The sequence below is a fragment of the Schistocerca cancellata genome, chromosome 1 (genome assembly GCF_023864275.1).
Source record: "Schistocerca cancellata isolate TAMUIC-IGC-003103 chromosome 1, iqSchCanc2.1, whole genome shotgun sequence".
NCBI classification, from domain to species: Eukaryota; Metazoa; Arthropoda; class Insecta; order Orthoptera; family Acrididae; genus Schistocerca; species Schistocerca cancellata.
Genome location: NC_064626.1, coordinates 993,966,732 through 993,983,319, shown reverse-complemented (window position 1 = coordinate 993,983,319; position 16,588 = coordinate 993,966,732). Strand labels below are relative to the sequence as shown.

The following is a 16,588-nucleotide window of genomic DNA, read 5'->3' as shown; positions in this document are numbered from 1 at the left end:
GTAACACTTTAACAGTAGTAGCAACTTTTTCGAAATTTTCCACGGAATCTAGCCTCTCTTCGAATTTTTGGTATTCCTGTTTTAAGGTAACAATTTCCCCTTCTATAGTCAACACATTTTTGGTATTCTCATCTACTTTTTCCCAACACCTGTCTAAACTCTCTTTTGTCTCACAAATTTGATTTCCATGTTTGCCTAATTTGTTACCAATAGAATCAAGCTTTTGATCAAAAAAGGTTTTATGTTCATCAAACGATTTTTCAATTGTCTTTTCTGTTCTTCCATTAACTGAACTAATCTATTCAAGGCTGATACATTACATTCAAATCCATGAAAGGGTGAACACACAATACTGTGGTCACTGTCCTTTCTGATTTCACTGTCCCGATTAACTACATTATTATCAATTAAATCTACGCTGTTTTCCAAGTTTCCATTAACCTCCGCATTATTGTCAACTTCCCTATTGTTGTTAACCTTGCTATTATCCTCCATAATGACAATGCAGACGAAAAACAATTTCCAAAATTGAAAATTCAAATAATTTTTTGTACTTACTATTGGTTCTCCAAGTTGCGTTTTCACATAAGTATTATTACATCCTTTGTAGTGTTACTCTCTTTCTTCTTTGTCCTCTTCTCGAAAAAATGGAATATTATTTCAACAAGCGGGTTAACTCTGAAACAAAATAGAAGAGTAGTTTACAGAATTACATTGCATTCCAGCTCCTCCACCAATTATAACATTCTTTGGGGTGTTTTACTCATCGGATCTGGCAATCTGTTGCAGCATAAGTCCTGGAGACAGTTACCAGAAAAAAAAACTATAAAGTTAATTTTTAAATAATTAATCCTGTTTATTGTTTCCACTTAACATTTATTATAATCTCAAATTAATTAAAAGCACCTTGACAAATCTGAAATAACTTGTAACATACTTACAATAATGAAATAAATCATGCACAACAAGCTACATGCTTTCTGTCCAAAATCACACAAAGTACTGACCTACACTGCCAACATGGCTGTAACTATTTATTCTTTCTTAACAATCCCGAACAATCCTCGGCATTGTTTAATACGAATATTTGATTAATTAACAATTAAATTGATACAAAAAATTGAAAATACATATCTGATTGTATATTTACTCCAGAACAGCTAGTACACTACGATATTAGTACATGTCTGTTATTTTATTCGAGAATAAATTCTCAAATAAGAAATCACAATAATACATTTACATTTTTTATTAATTACTAGAGGCTCCCTTCATGGGAATTGTTCCCTTCATTTACAGAGCTTCTACACTTTGAAGTGAAAGACATTAAACAGTTATTTTCGCAGTTATAATTTTTTCTAGATGAGTTACATATCTTGTTTTCATGTGCAACCCTGAATTAGACTGGAAAATGTTCGTTTTAAGTGAGTCTTAATGGGCTGTTATGTTTCAGTCTGATCAAGTCGAACCTGTATCCGTATGACACTATTTATTCATGTTATCAACAAATGGGATAAAGAAGTGATTGTGTTGCACAAGAATGACATTATCTGAATTCCTGCATCAACAGATCATTTTCTTTGAGATAATCTGTGACCTTCAAGCAAAGCATATGTTGTAAAATCGTACTGCAGATCAACATCAGTGATATGGGTCTGTAATTCAGCAAATTATTCTTACTTCCTTCCCTGGAGATTGGTGTGACCTGTGCAACTTTCCACTCTTCAGGTACAGACAGATCTTTTGTTGAGGGAGCAGTTATATACGATTACTAAGGAGGCAGCTATTACATCATTTTGCTCTGAAATGAACCTAATTGGTATACAATCTGGACCAGTAGATTTGCCTTTATTAAGTGATTTGAGTTGTTTTGCTACACTGTGAGTATCTGTTTCTAAATTACTCATGTTGGCAGCTGTTCTTGATTCAAATTCTACAATATTTACTTCATCTTCTTTGGTGAGCAGATTTCAGAAAACAGTATTTAGTGACTCTGCTATAGTGACACATTCATTGGTATTACCATTGTGCAATGAAGGTTTTGTTTCTTGCCGCTGTTGTACATTACATATGACCAGAATCTCTTGGTATTGTCTGCCACATTTTGATACAGTGTTTGGTTGTGGAAACTATGATAAGCTAAATTTGAAGTTTCTGTAAAACTTCACCAATACTGGAGATTTTTCTGTCTTTTAAATATGGGATGCTTTTTTCATTGCTTTGTGTACTGTGGTATCAGTTCTGTCTCTTACTAATTTATTTGTATAAATTTCTCAAGTGCTGTTGAAACTATTTCTTTGAATTCAAGCCCATTGTGGTCACATAGTTAGTCAGAACAAATGGAGACTGTCTCTTAGGAAGGTGCCAAATGAATTTTTATCTGCTTTTACAAAGATATACATTTTACACTTATTTTTTGTGGGTTTTGATGTTGTGGTATTATTTCACTACACAGACATTGTGGTCACTAATCCCTATATACATAACAATGCTACCTGTTTGCTCAGGACTATTTGTTGCTGAGAGGTCAGCTTTGTTTTCACAGTTCGAGTGGGCTCCTGAACTAATTGCTCAAAATAATTTTTGGAGAAAGTATTTAGTACAAATTTAGACAAAAATGTTATGGCTCTAAATTTGAATTTTCACCAACATATTGAGAGTTGATGAAGCCATGCCAACTATAACTGTACGAGTTGGGTACCAATTTGAGATGATACTCGAGTTTTAATTGAAACTTTCAGCAGTTATATCATCTGAGTCTAGGGACTAATAAAAGGAACACATTATTGATTTATTTTGGTTGTCAAGTATTACCTCTACTGATATTAACTCACAGCGACTATCTACTTAAATATACAAGCTCAATTACTTATAACAGCAAGAAACACACTATTACCAGCTGTGCTTAATCTTGCATTTCTGAACTCCATTAGGCTTTTTGTAAAAATTTAGGCTTGTTTCCAGTTTCATATAGCTTTTGGTACTGAAAACAATTTGAACTTCAGTGTTCTCTATTAGTGCTTGGAGCTCTGGTTTTTTCCTGACACAACTATGTCAGTTTACAACTGTAATAGCTGTGGTTTGCAGGTTGTAACGCCGGAAATGCATATCCTCCTATTTCCTTCTATTGTACTATAAATTTGTTTTCCTTATTTTTGTTACCTGAATATATAAAATTTCTGTGTCTTCGTATATTGTAATTGTTTTACTATTTGTATATATATATTTATGCATTTATGTCAATGTATAATTGGTTTGTTTCGTAAATGTTATTTGTATTTTTACGCTGGGTCTTGCCTAGGGAAAACTGCTATCGAACGATTACATCGATAGGTCATATGAAGAATCAAAGTGTGTAGGATCTTTGGGAGTGTTAACTCTGCCGGGTGGAGCGCGGGCAGAGGGAGTCTGGCGAGAGTAGCGAGTGGAGTAGGTGTGTTGTGTGACGCTCCCGCGAGTTGCCGTGCTTTCGGGGTTTGGCAGCATGTAATTGCGCTCGACTTGCGATGATAGTTTCTGACATGGTGTCGCAGACGGGAAGCATTAGCTGGCGCACATCAAGAGCCCGTTTCGTCTGGTGACCGTGTCGAGAAGAAGGCGCGCCAACATCCAGCTTCTGCAACAGCGACGGCCGACAATGAGTGACTGTCCGCCACCTCCTCGATCAACGGCTTCAAACCTTCAATCAACCAACAAGGAAGACAGGAAGCACGTAAAGTTTTAGAACTGTATGGCAGACCTCAGCTTTTCAAACTTTTAAAGTTGTTGCATCACAAAATTACAGCAACTTAGCATGAACGTTTGTTGCTCATTGTCCCAATTGCATTACCAAGCACGGTCCCTTCCTTTTCCGGAATGAACCCGAGTGTCGTTGAAATTCAAACGCCAGCATCATTCCACTTCACTACTTTAATTTCAAAGTTCAGTTAAAGTATTCATAGCTGGCTAAAATATTCAGATTACACAAGTACAAATTAAGAGTGCGAGTTTTGTTACCGTATTTTAGCTTACCTGTGACTGCAGCTCAGCTTGGTACGTACTAAATTTTACTATTGTTAATTGTTCAGAATCATTTAATTCAAGTTCAAAGTTAAATCTCTTATTTCTAAATTGCGTAGATTCAAGTAGCTTTTGAAATGATTGTTGAGGTAGTCCGAGACTGAATTTCGATGTGCTTCAGAAAGAAAGCTCGCTATTAACTTCAGTCACTAAATTAACTTTCGATTTTCCAGTTTTATTAATTCTTTTGCTAAATTAAGTCAGAGTGTCGCGAAATTTATTACTTCTGACAAACTTTCAGTTTTCACACTACACTTGTCAACCTTTCAGTTGCCACGCTTCTAGTGCTAATTATATGTGTAATAATCTTTCTTTTTCAGTTACTATAGTAATTGTCCTTAGGACTGGCGACAGTAATTTCCCCCAAATCTCAAATATCTAATTACCGCTAGTTGACTGTTAACGTAACGGCCGCACATTTACCTTCTTTATTAACTTTACCCCTTTTTCAAAATTAATTTCCACCAGTTTCATTAGCATTTTTCCTTTCATTTAGATGTAACCCTTTCCTCCCTCTTTACCGACAAATTAACCTCGGTGACGATTACTTTGCCCAAATTTCCATTAGGTACACGCGGTTTAATTTTTCACTGTCATTAAGGTCGATAAGTGAGGGGGAGGTTACACGTGGCGACCTGGTGACAGGACAATCTTCGAATTTGAGGTTGTTCTGGACACGAATTTTGCATTGTGCAAATCTCGTAACAAAGTACTGGTTACGAAATGGTCGATACGTCAGCGAGGATATTAGTGTGAGGAATCCTAATTAGATTTGAGATTTGGCATTTATATTTAAAATTATTAAAATGAGTGAAGGCAACCATTGCCAAAATTTGGTAGACTTGGATACAGAACAATCGGTCGAACAGTGGGAAACGCGCACCGCGGTACCCATTGTTCAGGGGCAGGTGGCTAGCATGAAAGACGCGACCGCCGAAACGCAACAAAGAGCAGAAATGGAATTCCAGACTTTAGAAAATGTTTCGGAATCGGAAGTGAAAATCAAGTCTGAATCCCTTGATGACGAATACGGGGGGACAATTAAAGAGGAAGCCGCTACGGAAGTAAAACCGGTAGTTTCCGGGAATTTAACTGATTTATTGAATGTTTTGATTAACGAAATCAAGAGTCAATCGGCCAAGCAAGAAGCTCAGGCTGCCAAGCAAGAAGCTCCGGCTGCCAAGCAAGAAGCTCAGTCTGAAAAAATTGAACGGATGCTAGACAATCAGAACAAAGCTATTAACGTTGTTAACAACAATGTTGGAGTTGTTAACACAAAAGTTGATAAAATCAAAGAAGATATTGTTGTAATTAATACCGAAATCGGTAATCTTAAACAGGAAATGATAGGCGTTCAGGCGGAAATTGCGAGCATAAATACTCGTTTTTATTCCGAAATTAGCAGAATCGAGAAAAGTGTAGGAGAATCAGTTGCTCCAATCAATGAGAATAAGGTGACGGAACAAATTCAATTAGTAAAAGAAGAGGATCAAAAGAAGGTGGAAACTTTAAAGGCTTTAGTATCCGAAGTAGATACCAAAGTGACGAAGCAGGCTAATACCTGCAAAGAGAAAAAAGGGGAAGTAGAAACACTTGCGACAACCACTTGCCAAGTAATTACGAGAGTGTCGGAATTATAAAAGAAACTTGACGATAAACAGAGCTATGTGCCAATCTGCGCACATAGTTCGGAATTGTTGACGAAAGAGGAGTGGTTCGACCCCTTGAAAAAAGGCTGTATACACGCGACGGATTTCATTAAAAATTGTGAAAGAGTTTTACCCAGATCATGGACTAATGAGAGAAAAATTAATGTGATTATTGATGTGTTGGATGGTGATGCCAAGCATTGGGGCTTAAACCTCAACATTACGAACCTGACTTTTGACGAATTTAAAAATTTGTTTCTGGCTGAATACTGGTCAGAGCAAAAACAGCAAAGTGTCTGGCGCAAATTTGTCGTATCAAGGCCTTTCGATGCGAATTTACGCGGTTCGATGAAGTAGTTTTGTGAGGGCTGGATCCGCAAGTTGGAATATTTGCGTGATCGCCGCACGGAATCCGAAATAGTCTGGGAACTCTACAAAAAGCTTCCAGATGATACAAAACGCTACGTAGGAAGCAATTACAGGACAATAAATGATTTCCTGGAAAGAGTGGAGGACGAGGGCAATTGGCGCAATAATCCCGACAGTGGTAGAGGCCGTGGTAACAACAACGGGTACCACAGCAACCACAACAATGATAAACATGGGAATAATGCATACCGCAACCATGGCAGCAATAACAATAATGGTTCGGACCGTAATAACAATCGGTACAATGCAAATAATAACAGGGATGACGGGAACCAGTATCATACTAGCGTGATACGGGCTTCGCAGAATAGTAATAACGCCAGAGGGTGTGATCAGCCGCCTCAGCAGCATCCGGGGAGCGTATCTGCTGGGACGAGACAGAGAAACCATTAGCCGCGCCGGTGAGGGGCCGACCGGGCGTGGAGAAATTTTGGCGGCCCAATGACAGGAGAAGACCCAGGTGTTGTCGTTATGAAAATTCCGTGTGGAATAATCAACGGCGGGAGAGTGTGCCAGTGTTAGGAGAAAGGAGTGCGCCCACAAGTAGTAGATCAGCTGTATACACGGCAGTAGGAAGTACATTCACTGTCAGTGAGAACAATTTAAGTAGTGTTCTGGAAATCGATTATAAAGTGGCAGCTGTAATACCCACAGCAGAACTGGAGATTGAGTTTAAGAATGATTCGCAAGTGTTGAGAGAAGATCAGATGTCAGATAAAATGTCCGTCATCGAGCGAGGGGATGCAGAGAGGGATGAGGTCTGGTTAAGGCAATTCGGTCACTTATACGATGAACTAAGAGATTATAGGGGTCTGTATGGGAGAAGCGTTTATGGGGAGCGCGGGCAGGATCTGCCGCGTCTTGTCCCGCAGGAAGATAGTGTTTGTGAAATGATAGAAAGTTCTGGCCCTAACCGGCAGACTTTACCAGAAACAGTTGATGTTAATGGGGAGCACGAGCAAGATTCGTCGTGTTTCGTCCCGCAGGAGTTAGATGTTGAAGTAGTAACGGAAAATTCTGGCCCTAACCGGCAGACCTTACCGAAAGTTATAGTGGTAGAAGTAGCCGACCCATCCGACGCAAAACTCCAGTTTAAACATTGTGAAAGTATTAAGGAGAAAGAGTACGAGAATTTTAGTGATAGCCGGACACGATTGGTAGAAAAGCACATAGATTACAGTGTGTATGAGGTAAGAGCTGACGTTATACGGTCGGACGGTAGCAGTGTGGGTTGCGCAGATCCAGAGGAAGTAATTGCAGATACTACTGGGCACATTCCTCCAGGTAAATTGGCAGATGAGATCAATCTGACCAAAGTGGAATCAACAAAGATGACAATTAGTGAATTGATAGCAAAGCAACACTCACTAGTTGACGATTTACAGGAAAAGGTTTTGTTATTGGAGGCAAAGCTACAGACTAAGCCTCAGGACAAACGTGTTGAAATTAAAACTGTATGTGAACAGAGGCTGAAAAAGCCGCCGGATAAGTCGGATTTAGGAATAAAGCTGGATGGTTTTTTCTGGAATGACCTGGATATAGACGAGGATTTACTGTGGGAAAATAAAGAAACAGTCGAGGACAAGTGTAGACAGATAGTAGTGTCTGCTAATATGCACGGCCTACAACTAAACATGTTGATTGACACCGGTGCAGAATTGAGTGCTGTATCTGGAAAAATATTTCAGTTACTGAAAGACAGACCTGGCATTGTAGTTATGCCAGTAACAGGAGTGAAAATTATCGGTGCTACTGGGAAGGCCAGTAAACCGGTCACAAAACAGATTTTTGTCCACTTCAAGATATGTGGGGCACGATTTGAACAAGAGTTGGTCGTCGTGCCAGACTTGACTACGGAAGTAATTATCGGGTTAGATTGGCTATTAAAGTACTGTGCAGTGATTAACTGCGAAAGCAAAACTTTGACATGTATGTCACTAGATAAAACAATGGTAGTTGGTTTTGATGAGGCAGGAGACGGTGTGCATGGGCAATACCAGCCTATACACATTGTTAACTGGCCGGATGACATTGACGTAGGAATGAATTTGAACTGCCGTAACGTGAGAAATCTCGGCATTGACAAAAGTGTAGAAAGTGAAATGGAAGAGATAATCAAATTCCCTCCACGGATTGACATTAGTATTGGTGTGAAAAAAGATCATTTGCGAGAAGTAATGAAGCTAAAAGCCGACTCTCGCACACGTCGTCATGACGCTAAAGCGAGTTTTGCTAAGTTTGCAATCGGAGACTTAGTACTTGTAAAAGCTCACGAGAAATCGAACGAGATAGACTATGAAATCTCTAAATTTAAGTTTGTTTATAATGGACCATATAAAGTCATTGGTATACCTCACACAAATGCTTATTGCTTAGAGTATCCGAGCTCTGGAAAACTATTAGGTATACGGAACATTGTAGACTTGAAATTGTACCAACCTAGGATCGATTAATACCACACAATGGGTAATTTGTACAGTATGTAAAATAGAGTGTAAGATTTAACGATTTGCTAGATTGCCATGCTTTTGACTGACCAAAGTCATGAAAGAAGTTGTAATTAATAAGTAATTAATTTTGATTAATCAATTTAATTTTAATCAATTTAATCATGATCTAATCAACTGAAAAATCCAAGCTGCTAGTTTAAGTTTTCAGCTGAGTCACAGTAGATTAAGGAATGTAAATATGATTTTGTAAATAGCTGTAAGATTTCATAAATACGTGATTTACTAGTCATTGCCGATGTACTTAGACGCTGTTTTAAGTTTCAGGCTAGTACATGTGTGTGATGATGGACAGTGTTGAGTTATCCACTGTGATAGTGTTTATGGACTCCTTGAGATTACTTGAGAGTGAGTTTTTCCGAAAGAATTCAATGAAACGGACGTTCTGGAAACGCCATTACAAGGGCGAGTGAGATCAAGCGTGCCGCACAGGCGGGCGCAACAATACTGGCAAGGCGGAGCCACTGTCGGCTCTTGTGTTGCTGTCGGCTCTTGTGCCGCTGTCGGCATTCTTTGTACTTGCGAGTACAGAAGGCGGAGTTGTTTTTCTTCCCGGACAGCTGATGTGAAAGAATTCTGTTGTCAATATTTATGTTTTTGTCGATCTGCTGTATATTATTTTCTTGTTTAGCGTTAAGTGCACACTCATGACGAGAATATTAATTATGAAAAGTTTATATAAAATACGTATTCTATGTAATTAATTATTAATTTGCGTATTTTGATATACCTGTTTTCTATGACCATGTAATCTGATTAATTTTGTAAATAGTATTCCATTTCTTGATACTGCTAGGAATTTTGATTTTTAGAATAGCTAAACCATTTTCTATGTTTTCTATGAATTTTAATATGTTGTCAACCTGTTTTATTTTGTGCAAGATGACAGAGTGGAATAAGATTAGGAGTGTCTCCACTCAATTATTATCGTCTAAAAATTGGTTTACGGTTAATTAGACGAATGCTAAATTTTGTTGATGTTTTGAGCATAAGCATTTCCGCTGTTTCTTTTTTGGGACATTTTCTGAGTCTGTTTAGGTTACACGAACATCTTCAGATAATGTGGGGCACGTGTAATGCCGGAAATGCATATCCTCCTATTTCCATCTATTGTACTATAAATTTGTTTTCCTTATTTTTGTTACCTGAATATATAACATTTCTGTGTCTTCGTATATTGTAATTGTTTTACTATTTGTATATATATTTATGCATTTATGTCAATGTATAATTGGTTTGTTTCGTAAATGTTATTTGTATTTTTACGCTGGGTCTTGCCTAGGGAAAACTGCTATCGAACGATTACATCGATAGGTCGTGTGAAGAATCAAAGTGTGTAGGATCTTTGGGAGTGTTAACTCTGCCGCGTGGAGTGCGGGCAGAGGGAGTCTGGCAGGAGTAGCGAGTGGAGCAGGTGTGTTGTGTGAAGCTCCCGCGAGTTGCCGCGCTTTCGGGGTTTGGCAGCATGTAATTGTGCTCGACTTGCGATGATAGTTTCTGACATGGTGTCGCGGACGGGCAGCATTAGCTGGCGCACATTAAGAGCCCGTTTCGTCTGGTGACCGTGTCGAGAAGAAGGCGCGCCAACATCCAGCTTCTGCAACAGCGACGGCCGACAATGAGTGACTGTCGCCACCTCCTCGATCAACGGCTTCAAACCTTCAATCAACCAACAAGGAAGACAGGAAGCATGTAAAGTTTTAGAACTGTATGGCAGACCTCAGCTTTTCAAACTTTTAAAAATGTTGCATCACAAAATTACAGCAACTTAGCATGAACGTTTGTTGCTCATTGTCCCAATTGCATTACCAAGCACGGTCCCTTCCTTTTCTGGAATGAACCTGAGTGTCGTTGAAATTCAAACGCCAGCATCATTCCACTTCACTACTTTAATTTCAAAGTTCAGTTAAAGTATTCATAGCTGGCTACAATATTCAGATTACACAAGCACAAATTAAGAGTGCGAGATTTGTTACCGTATTTTAGCTTACCTGTGACTGCAGCTCAGCTTGGTACGTACTAAATTTTACTATTGTTAATTGTTCAGAATCATTTAATTCAAGTTCAAAGATAAATCTCTTATTTCTAAATTGCGTAGATTCAAGTAGCTTTTGAAATGATTGTTGAGGTAGTCCGAGACTGAATTTCGATGTGCTTCAGAAAGAAAGCTCACTATTAACTTCAGTCACTAAATTAACTTTCGATTTTCCAGTTTTATTAATTCTTTTGCTAAATTAAGTCAGAGTGTCGCGAAATTTATTACTTCTGACAAACTTTCAGTTTTCACACTACACTTGTCAACCTTTCAGTTGCCACGCTTCTAGTGCTAATTATATGTGTAATAATCTTTCTTTTTCAGTTACTATAGTAATTGTCCTTAGGACTGGCGACAGTAATTTCCCCCAAATCTCAAATATCTAATTACCGCTTGTTGACTGTTAACGTTGGCCGCACATTTACTTTCTTTATTAACTTTACCCCTTTTTCAAAATTAATTTCCACCAGTTTCATTAGCATTTTTCCTTTCATTTAGATGTAACCCTTTCCTCCCTCTTTACCGACAAATTAACCTCAGTGACGATTGCTTTTCCCAAATTTCCATTAGGTACACGCGGTTTAATTTTTCACTGTCATTAAGGTCGATAAGTGAGGGGGAGGTTACAAGGTCAACCTTCATCCTGTATTTGACTTGCATTATTTGAGACTGGAACCCTTTTTGTTACTTCCCAAGACCCTCTAACCCTAAAAAACCACCATTCCATTCCACACAGTCCCTGCTACCCAAGTAGCTACCTCCTGTGTGTAATGGATCCCTGACCTACTAAACAGAACCCGAGACTCTCCCCACTTTATGGCACAAGTTGAGGAATCTGCAGCCTACACGGTCGTAGAACCATCTGAGCCATTGATTTAGACCCCCCCCAATTGGCTCTGTACCAAAGGTCTGCAGTCACTACTGTAGATGATGATACAGATGGTGAGCTCTCTTCACCTTGCAAGCAAGACTGGCAGTCTTAACCAATTCAGATAGCCATCAGATACTAGAGAGAATCTCTTCTGATCCAAAGCAACACACATTATTAGTACTGACCTCAGCCACCACCTGCAGTTGGCTGCACCCTTTGCTTTCATGACATCTGGAAGGGCCTGCTCCACCTCTGGGTTGACTCCCCATGATATGCACACAGAATGCATATTGACTTTCTTCTCCTTCTTTGCAGCCGTATCCCTAAGGAGCCCCATTATGTGCCAAACACTGAAGCTCCCAACTACCAGTAATCCTGCCCTCTGTGAATACCTGGATCTTGCAGGCTGAGAGGCTTCCTCTGAAACAGGACAAGTGACTGCATCTGCCTCAGGTCTCTATCAGGCACAGATAGCACCCCAAACTGTTTGTCAAACAAACCAGGTAGGCCATTCAATCACCCCCCTCCCCCCCCCCCCCCCCCGAAAGTCTTTTGCCTGCCACACTTTGAAATGACTTCCCATTCAAGTAAGGGTGATGGATCATCCTTAGTGTGGGAGTAACCAGGACAGTAACATTAGTGGACCAGTCAGGGGGCAAGGTCTTTAGGATCTGTGAGAATGATAACTTTTTAGAGACAAGTGCAGTACATACCGTTATTGTTCCAAGAATGGAGCAGATAAACAAGTTACTTTCTTAACATATTCGCATCAGATTTAAATGCAGCAAGGGTATGAGTAAGTTTTAAACAAAAGCACTCATCTGGCAAAAGTGAATAAACACATTTCATAAACCATTAAAAATTCAAGTATTAAGTATTTTTAATTGAAACTTTACACACATCTTTTAGAAACCGTACATTCCAAATGATATTTTGATGTGGTGGATTTAGAAACATTATGGTACAAATGGAGGGTTACGTAATTTGTTTTGTTTTGCCAACACATTTCACATAATTTTCTTCTGTAACTCACTGCATATTGTGTCTTGGTTTCTTTTTGTTAGCAGAGGAAGGTTAGGCATTGAAAAAAATAAGTAACAGATCATTCATAATACTTATATTCTGATAACAACACATGTAGCACACTTAAGAGAGTGAACATCAAGAGAAAAGATAGTCTACTCGTTGTACTCAATGTATACAAACAAAAGAACGAAGGAGCCAGATTACCAACATAACACTACCACTTGATCTGGCGATGGTTTCAATTTATGAACAAGATAACAAAGCACCCCTTTTGCTGTCTTCCAGTGAACACTAGTAAACTTACAATTATACTGACTTAAAACACTTGCTGTGTGAGATATGTCAAGTCTTGTGTTAGTGCTGATATACAGCAAACAACCTATAAGTTCTTGATATGGCAGTTGAACTTTATCACCCTGCATATCCCAAAGCTTTAATCCATCTTCCATTGATGTTCTAACAGGAGTACAATCAACCATATCAAAGTGTTTCAGCACATCTGCAATATAATCCTTCGGGTCAAGTTTTAAACTACCTTCCTCCCAGTTTCTGGTTATACGCATACCTAGACAGGACTTTGCTTCTCCGAGGTCTTTGACTTCAAAATTCTCAGACAATCCCCCATACAACTTGTCTTTCATCACACTGTTATTACACAAGACATAAAAACCATCTAGATACAAAGCAATAATTGCAACATATTTACCTGACCATTTAATGAACACACAATCTTCATCGGTATTTGCAACATAACCTAGGTCTAAAAGTGTACATTTTGCCTTTTCTTTCCACTGTCTGGCCAATTGTTTCAAACTGTAAATGGCCTTAGTTACTTCATAGGCTTTACCTTCATTCCCCTTTAAAACAAAACCATCTGGTTGCTTAATGAGAAATGTTTCCTCCAAGTCCTCATACAGAAAAGCAGTCTTAATATCAGAATGATAGATCTTAAGATCAAGATTTACAGCTAAACTAATGAGAGCACTAAGTATACTACATCTCACAACAGCTGAAAAAGTCTCACAAAAATCAATACCAAATTTTTGTGTAAACCCTTTAGCAACACATCTAGCATGGTGGAGTGCTGTAACATCCACATTCCTTTTCAGCTTAAATACCCACTTGTTACCTACAATGCTTTTATTAGTCTTTGGTGGATCCACAAGTTTCCAAACACCATTGTCCTGGAAACACTTAATTTCCTCTTTCATGACCTTTGCCCAGTCTTCTTTGTCACTAGTGGGGACAGCTGAAAATGTGTGCCCTGACCGGGACTCGAACCCGGGATCGCCTGCTTACATGGCAGACGCTCTATCCATCTGAGCCACCGAGGGCACAGAGGATAGTGCGACTGCAGGGACTATCTCGCACATGCCTCTCGTGAGACCCACATTAGTCTTAGCAAAGTAACTCCAGACTATTCCAGCCCAAAAGCTAAAACTGAAACCATGAGCTCTAAGAACAAAGAGAGGTTGGATAGATTTAGACTTGCCCTCACTTGTATCAGTTGGGATGCCCTATTTAGTAGATTACAACATTGTTCCTCTGACATTGTTTTTACTGAGTTTTTCTGTATATTTTTAAATACATTTGAAAATAATATTCCTTTGAGAAAATGTACTCTAAATATTAAGAATAGTAGTTGTTTAAGAGAAGGAAGAACAGGGAATGGTATACTCCACAGTTAGGGCAAATGAAAAACACTGTTTGCCCTATTCTGGTATGTACAAGAACAGCAAATCTGAACTACATAAAGAATTATATTCCAGAGCTAAGTGTAATTATAGACAGGCTATTAATGATGCTAAGAAGCTATGTAATACAGCCCTCATTGAAAAGTCTAGAAATAAATGCAAAAAAGCCTGGAGTACAATTAACTCTGTGCCACACACTAAAGGAAAAGACGTTATTGCCATATCCCCAGATGAATTCAATAAATTCTGCGTCCAATCTATTGAAGAAATATGCAGCTCAATAGACAAACCTCTATAAAATGCCCTTAACTTCATCGATAACTATGAAAGGCCCCACCAGAGCATTTTCAACTTCACAGAGGTGTGTACCAATACAATTCTGAAAATAGTTTAAAATTTCAAAGCCTCAGATAGCGTTGATTACTATGATTTATCATGTAATTTATTGAAAGGTACTATTGACTGCATAATTGATCCCTTAACCTACTGTGTGAATAAATGTCTAGCTGAAAACAAGTTTCCTGATGTACTAAAAATATCTAGAGTGGTCCCAATACATAAGAAAGGTGATAAGAACTGTCCTGCTAGTTACAGACCAATATCGTTAACTCCTGTTTTCCCAAAAATTCTTGAAACAATTATGTATAATCAAGTTAGCACGTATTTAGGTAACATAAACTTAATAAGTGACAAACAATATGGATTCATGAAAGGTAAATCCACAACAGATGCTATGGATTCTCTTGTAAAATTTGTTCAGGATGTGTTTGAGGCTGGGTGATTTGCTCAGGCTACATTTTGTGATCTGAGCAGAGCGTTTGATTGTGTGGACCATGAGACTTTACCGAATAAGCTATCCTATCATGGTTTTTTTGCTAATAGCAGCATAAATATGATTAAATCCTTCCTTGAGAACCGCCAACAAGTTGTATGCATTAACAGGGAGAAGTCAGATTTGATTAATGTTAGGTCTGGCGTACCACAGGGCTCAGTACTTGGACCTCTATTGTTTTTACTTATGATTAATGACCTGCCATATTTTGTAAACTCTCACACAATAATGTATGCCAATGACACAATTTTTTAAATAATAAAAAGCTCAGATTTAAACACACTAAAAAATATAGTTAAAGATACCCTTGCTCAGAGTCCATTATGGTTTAGAGCGAACGGTTTTCTACTAAATGAAAGTAAGACCCAGGCACTTTCCTTTAGCATAAGAGAGAATCATGAGTTAGAAAGTATAAAATTTTTAGGTGTTATGGTAGACAACAAGTTGATATGGGAACCACATGTCAAACATTTATCTGCCAGAGTCTCAAGAGTTATCTATTTAATTAGAAACTTAAAAAGACATGTCTCTAATAGTTATATAAGATCAGCATATTTTTCTTTCTTTCAAAATATCATATCATATGGAATCTTATTGTGGGGCAATAGCAGTCACGTAAAGGGCATTCTACTTTTACAAAAAAAATTAGTAAGAATAATAACCAACTCAGATAAGTTAGAACCCTGTACACCCTTGTTTGTTAAATTGCAATGCCTGATGGTAATAAACTTGTACATCTATTATGTTCTATTGTATGTTAGGAATGATATTTCAAATATACCATTAAGAAGGGATGTACATAGCCATAACACCAGGAACAAATCATGTTTAGATGTACCATATCAAAGACTATCCAAGTCACAGAATTCATATTAGTTTCTTGGACTTAAGTTGTACAATAAGTTAAGTATAGATTTAAAAGAGTTACCTGTCAATATCTTCAAAACTAAGTTGTACAGAATACTAGTAAATAATCCTTTCTACACAGTAGATGAATTTTTTGAAACTGAAAATTCTGTCTTTCAACACTGTATCTAGCTGATGGCCTTATGTAATCCAAACTAAATTGTATTTAGTAATTAATGTTAAAAATGTAAGTTATCTTGACGTTGCCTATTGCTCTGTGATCTGAATGACAATAAAATTTAATTGATTGATTGACCTTGTATGTCCACACACTGCATTCGTAGTGTCCCACCCCAACACACTCATTACTCATGGAAGACGTTCTTAACAAGTCTCGTAAGAGTTTGTGGAATATGTGTGCGTCCACACAGAAGAAAAAGGTCATGGCTGGTGCCACAACTGTATACTTATATGGATACGGTGCCTGTTCTTTTGGACATGTCCAAACGAACAGATGCCATTGATAACCTGCAGCCATCTAGAATGAAATTAGAATTATCAGCTGCTGATGGGCATTGACATATATACCAATGGGGACAGGTGAAAATGAGTGCCTTGACCAGGACTCGAACCCAGGATC

General features: G+C 38.2%; 1 non-coding gene across 1 annotated transcript; it reads right to left on the bottom strand.

Moving 5' to 3' along the window:
* Positions 1-13,836: 13,836 nt before the first annotated feature.
* On the bottom strand, positions 13,837-13,911 carry Trnat-ugu (transfer RNA threonine (anticodon UGU)). The gene has a single exon. It is a non-coding gene; the product is annotated as a tRNA-Thr (tRNA).
* Positions 13,912-16,588: the final 2,677 nt, after the last annotated feature.